Source organism: Chinchilla lanigera, unplaced genomic scaffold (genome assembly GCF_000276665.1).
Source record: "Chinchilla lanigera isolate Chin_1 unplaced genomic scaffold, ChiLan1.0 scaffold00007, whole genome shotgun sequence".
In the NCBI taxonomy this organism is placed as follows: domain Eukaryota; kingdom Metazoa; phylum Chordata; class Mammalia; order Rodentia; family Chinchillidae; genus Chinchilla; species Chinchilla lanigera.
This window is the reverse complement of record NW_004955408.1, coordinates 16,827,595-16,833,946: the sequence shown is the minus strand read 5'-3', so window position 1 is coordinate 16,833,946 and position 6,352 is coordinate 16,827,595.

The window sequence follows — 6,352 nt, the reverse complement described above, 5'->3', positions numbered from 1 at the left end:
TTTTTTTTTGGTTTTTCTCCGGTACCAGGAACCAAACTCATGACCTTGCGCTTGCCAGGCAGGCGCTTTGCCGCTGAGCTAAATCCCCAGCCCCTATCTCTTCCTGTTAGATTCTTCCCTTAACTAATGCGTGGTGACCTTCTTTCCTCTCCTGATCAGGTTTTGCTTGAAGTTCACTTTGAGAATATAATTGCTACCCCTGCTTACTTTCAGTGCCCTGGTGCATGGAATGTGTTTTTCTATTATTTTCATTTTTAATCTATGAAGTTTTGCGGAGTTAAGTAAGTCTCTTGAATGCAACAGATCATTTAGTTCTGTTTTTTAAATTTAGTCTGCCAATCTGTGTATGTTAGTTGAAGAGTTGGGACCAATCACATTGAAAGTTATTACTTAAAGGTATTGCCTCATAGTTGTCACTCCATTATCTTTCTATTGTTGACTCCTTTATTTTTTCTTCTTGTTTAACTATCACCCTGCATTATGTAGTCATTTCATCTGTCTTTTTGGCTTAATTTCCTTTATTGCCTCTCTTATTCTTGAGTATTTTTTGTAATACAGGTCTGTTGTTCATATCTCTTAAGGTGTGCTTTGTTGTGCGATTTCCTTATTGTCTATCAATTCTGAAAGACAGTTTTGCAGGATATATTATTCTGGGATGCAATTGTTTTCTTTTAGGGCTTGAAACACTTCACTCAAAACTCTACTCATTTTAACAGTTTGTGTTGAAAGTCCACTGTAATCCTAGTGGGCTTACCTTCATAAGTGATTTTTTTGCTGTTTTCTGACAGCTTTTCATCTTTTTTTCTGTGTGCTGAACTTCTGGGATTTTGGCTATGATGTGTCACAAGGGCTTGTTTTTTCATAGTATTTATTTGGCATTCTGTCAACTTCACTTACATGTATATTGAGTCCTTTTGTTTTACTTGAATATTTTTCTGCTTTGTCCTTTTTTAAAAGGATAAGATACATTTATTTCTTTAAAGTTCCAGGTGACTTCTCAGTGTCAGTAATGAGTCCTGTTTTTCATAGTTTCTGTAGGTGCATTCAGTTTCAATTGTTCAGTGTAACACAGAAGGCATGTGAAATGCCTCAAACCCTCAAATCCTCCACTAACTCTTCTGTTGGTGGATACCATACTGTCAAAGGTACAATACCTTTCTGTAGTGCTTACTGCTGAGTGTTTTCTAGTTAATTTTTAGTTAACTACAATCACACATTCCATAGGTATTCCAGTAAGCTGACATTTATACCCACAAAGGGACTGCAGCTGAAACAGAAAAATATTCCTTTTCTTCAGTTTGAAGAGACCTCAGTTATTAACATGACACACTACCTTCCTGAAAATGTAAAATGAAATAATACTTTTTAAAAATTAATTATGTTTGTTGGTACATTTTAGATACACATAATGGTCACATTCATTACAGGGAATTTGTACCTGTACAGTTTTTTTCTCATTAGCATATCCTTCCTTCAACCCCCCTTTCCCTCCTTATTTGCAAAACCTTGTTTCCATTTTTTCTTTATTTTCTCATCATTTTTTTCTTTTTCCTTCCTTTCCCTCTGCACTTCCCCTTTGAACATTTTGTTACTATTTCACAGTATCTATTATATACTTTGGCCCCTATTTATACTTTTGGTTTCTCACACCAGAGAAACAATGCAATATTTACATATGTGTGTCTGATTTATTTCAGTTAAGAATAAATCCTGAAGGTGCGTCCATTTAGCTAGAAATGTCTCAAGCTGATACTTCTTTATGGCAGAGTAACGCTCCATTGTATATAAAGAACTTCTTTAGCCATTCATCAATTTATGGGCATTTGGAATGTTTCCAAGATTTAGCTCTTACAAACTGGGTTGCTATAAACATGAGTGTCCATATATAGCTGTGGTATGATGCTTTTAATTCTTTCCAGAAGATACCTAGAAGAGGAATACCTGAGTCAAATAGGACCTCTAGTCCTACTTCTTTGAGGTATTTCCACAGTGATTTCCACAGTAATTGCACCTGTATACACTACCACCAACAGTGGAGAAGCATTCGTTTTTCTCCACAGCCCCTCCAGCATTTGTTATTGGTTGGTTTCTTGATAATCACCATTCCTTCTGGGGTGAAATGGCATCTCAGTGTCGTTTTAATTTTCATCTCTCCAATGACCAGTGATGTTGAACATTTTTTCTTATATTTATTTCCTGTTTGTACTTCTTCAACTGAGAAGTATGTGTGCATCTCAGATGCTCATTTTTCAATTGGGTCCTTAAATTTGGTAGTCTGCTTTTTAAAGTTCTTTATATATTCTATATAGTAGTCCTATGTCTGAGGAACAGCAGGGAAAAAATTTTCCCACACAGTAAATTTTCTTTTCACTCTGTTGGTGGTTTCTTTTACTGTGCCAGAAGATTTTTAATAAGATGAGCTCCTAATTGTTGACTCTTCATGATAGTTTCTGTGTGATTGGGGCTTGTTCAGAAAGTCTTTGCCTACATCAATGCTCTCAAGAGTTTTACCTACTCTATCTTCCACTGCATTTAGTGTTTATGTTTTAATATTTAGATCTTTGATCCATTTCAAGTTTGGTTTAGTTCATGGTGAAAGATATGGGTCTAGTTGTAATCTTAGGCATAGGAAAAGCCAGTTTTTCCAGCACTATTTATTAAAGAGGCTTTCTTTCATTGACTATTTTTGGCACATTTGTAAAACATAAAATGACTAAGTATGTCTGGAATTGTTTCTGCATCTCTAGTCTGTTCCACTGATCATTGGTTCTATTTTTTTGCCAGTACCATGCTGTTTTTATTACAGTAGCTTTGTAGCATATTTTTAAGTCAGGGACTGTGATGCTCCCTGCCTTGCCTTTGTTGCTCAAAATTGCTTTTGCTATTCTAGGTCTCTTCTGTGTCCAAATGAATTTTTAGGGTTCTTTTCACTAAATCTGTTAGGTATGCTAATGGTATTTTGATCAGGATTGCATTAAAACTGTATAACATTTGGGAGTATGGACATTTTCACAATGTTGATTCTTCCTCTCCACGAGCAAGGGATATCTTTCCATTTTCGGATAACATTTTCAATATCCTTTTTCAGAGTACTGTAATTTTCACTGTATAGCTCTTTTACTCCCTTTGTTAGATTGATACCTAAGTATCAATTCATTTTTTTGATTGTTCTTGCAAAGGGTGTGCTTTCCATAATTTCTTTCCCAGTGAGTTTATTATTCATGTAAAGGAAAGCTATTGACTTTTCAGTGTTGACTTTGTATCCAGCTATACTACTGAATTTGCTTATTAAATCTAGAAGTCTTTTGGTGGAGATTTTGGGGTCTCCTATGTGGAGTATCATGTCATCCACAAATAATGATAATCTTCTAACTTCCTTTCCTATTGTTATTCCTTTTATTTCTTTCTCTTGTCTAATTGCTCTGGCTAATGTTTCCAAAACTATGTTGAATAGGAGTGGTGACAGTGGACCTCTTTGCCTTGTTTCTTATTTTAGAGTGAAAGCTTTCATTTTTTGGTCCATTTAGTATGATGTTGTCTGTTGGTTGGTCATAGATGACTTTTATCAGATTTAGTTAAAGGCCATCAATTCCAGTTTTCTGTAGGTTTTAATACGAATGGTTTTGGATTTTGTCAAAAGCTTTTTCTGCACCTATTGAGATGATCAAATGATTTTTGTCCTTGGCTCTGGTAATATGGTGTGTTATACTTACTGATTTGTGTGTGTTGAACCATTCCTGCATCTCTGGGATGAATTCCACTTGGTCATGGCATATAATCTTCTTGATGATTTGCTGCATCCTGTTTGCTAGTATTTTATTGAGAATTTTTGCATCTATGATCATTAGGGATACTGACCTGTAGCTCTCTTTTTTGATTGGGTCCTTTCCTTTGGTTTTGGCATCAGTGTAATACTTGCCTCCACAAATGAGTAAGGGAGGATTGTTTCCCTTTCAATTTCATTAAAGAGTTTGAAGAGAATTGGCATTAAGTCATCTCTAAATTTCTTGTAGAACACAGCAATGAATCCATCATGACCTCAGCTTTTCTTTGTTGATAAGTTTTTAATTATATTTTCAATATCATTAACTTATATTGGGTTCTCAGAATTTTTATATCTTCTTGATTCAGCTTTTGTAATTCATATGTATTTAGGAATCTGTCCACTTCTGGGTTTTCCATCCTATGCATGTAAAGACTTTTGAATTAGGTTTTGATAATCTTCTGAATTTCCATAGGATCTGTAGTGATCCCACCCTTTTCATTTAGCATTGCATGAATTGGAGTTTTTTTCCTTTCTGTTTTTTGATAAGGTTGATTAGGGTTTTATCAATTTTTTTATTCTTTCAAAGAACCATCTCTTTGATTCATTTGCAGTGTTTTCTTCATCTCAGTTGTATTAATTTCTGCCCTGATCTTTATAATTTCTTCCCTTCTTTGAATTTTGGGTTTCACTTGCCCTCTTTTTCTAGAAGCTTGAGGTGCAACATTAGGTTTTTTATTTGTGTTCATTCTGTTTTCCTAATGTGAGGATTCACTGCTGTAAATTTCCCTCTTAGGTCTGCTTTCATTGTGTCCCACAGGTTCTGGTGAGTTGTATTTGTATTTTTGCTTGATTGTAGGTATTGTTTAACTTCATCTGTAACTCCTTGGTTGTTCAGGAGTGTGTTATTTAATTTCCATGTGTTTATGGAGTTTTTGCAGTTTCTTTTGCCATTAATTTCCAGTTTCATTGCATTATGGTCAGATAATATGCATGGGGTAATTTCAATTCCTTTGCATTTACTTAAGCATATTCTGTGGGCTAGTATATGATCTATTTTTTTTTTTTTTTGCCTGAAACCTGATCTCCCTATGCAGGTCAGGCTGTCCTTGAGATCACTTTGTAGCCCAGACTGGTCTCAAATTTGCAATGATCCTCCTGCCTCAGCCTCCCAAGTGGTGGGATTACAGGCATGCACTACCACGGCCAGCTTTGTATGATCTATTTTAGAGAATGCTCTATGTGCATCTGAGAAGAAGGTGTATTCTGATGCTGTTGAGTGGAATACTCTGTAAACATCTACTAAGTCCATTTGTTTACAGGTTTGATTCAGTTCTGTTATGTCTCTGCTGATTTTTTGAAGTGAAAACCACATTAATTTACCTTGCTTAATTAGCAGACACTATATGTGAAACTAAAGACAGGGGTTTACACAAAAATATATCATTATATAAATTCCATATTTTATAGTAAAGAATACACATACATAGTTCTTTACTGAAAAACACAGAATAAATACACTTTAGGATATCTCCATCTGGCAGTATTTTCCAGTATTTTTTGGAAAAGTTATGAAATATTAACATCAACATTTTCATGTTATTTCTACAAGTCCCCACTACATAAATAATTTGCATGGGTTTAAAAATATGTACATAGGGTTTCTCCCTAGTGTGACTTTTTTCATGTAGTTGACAATACCCATGTATGCCGAACATTTTCTCTATCTTTTTTGGATAATTTCTCATGTTGATTCAGTAAATAGGCTTTCTCCCCAGTGTAACCTCATTCATGTATTTTACAATAACTGTGTGTACAGAAAGGTTTCCCACATTACTAACATAGGGTATCTCCCTACTGCAGTTTGACTGTGTTCAATAAAGACTTTTCCCATATTGCTTACATGCATACGGTCTCTTACCACTGTGGGTTCTTCTGTGTCTATGAAATGAGGACTTAGTACAAGTCTTTTTCCACAGTGCTTACATACAGAGGGTTTGTCAGCTATGTGGGTTCTTTCATGTATTTGACAATAGTTGTGTGTAGTGAATGCTTTATCACGTTGTTTACATATATAAAGTTTCTCCCCTGTGTGACTTCTTTCATGTATTTTACAACTCTGAGTAATGAATGCTTTCCCACATTGCTTGTACAGATAAGGTTTCTCCCCACTGGGATTTCTTTCATGTATTTTATAATACCTACGTGTATACTGAATGCTTTCCCACATTGTTTGCACACATAAGGTTTCTCTCCACAATGACTTCTTTCATATATTTGACAATAATTGTGTGTAGTTATTTGTGACAATATTTGTGTGTAGTGAATGCTCTACCACATTGTTTACACACATAAAGTTTCTCCCGCATATGGCTTCTTTCATGTGTTCAACAATATCTTTCTGTAGTGAATACTTTCCCACACTGCTTACATAATAGGGTTTCTCCCAGTGTGAATTCTTTTATCTTTGTGAATGATATTACTCAGAGCTAATCCTTTCACACATTCCTTAGATACAGAGGTTATCTCTCCAGCATGTCTTTTTTCAGGTACTTGAATATGGTGTGAATAAATAAAAGTTTTCCCATA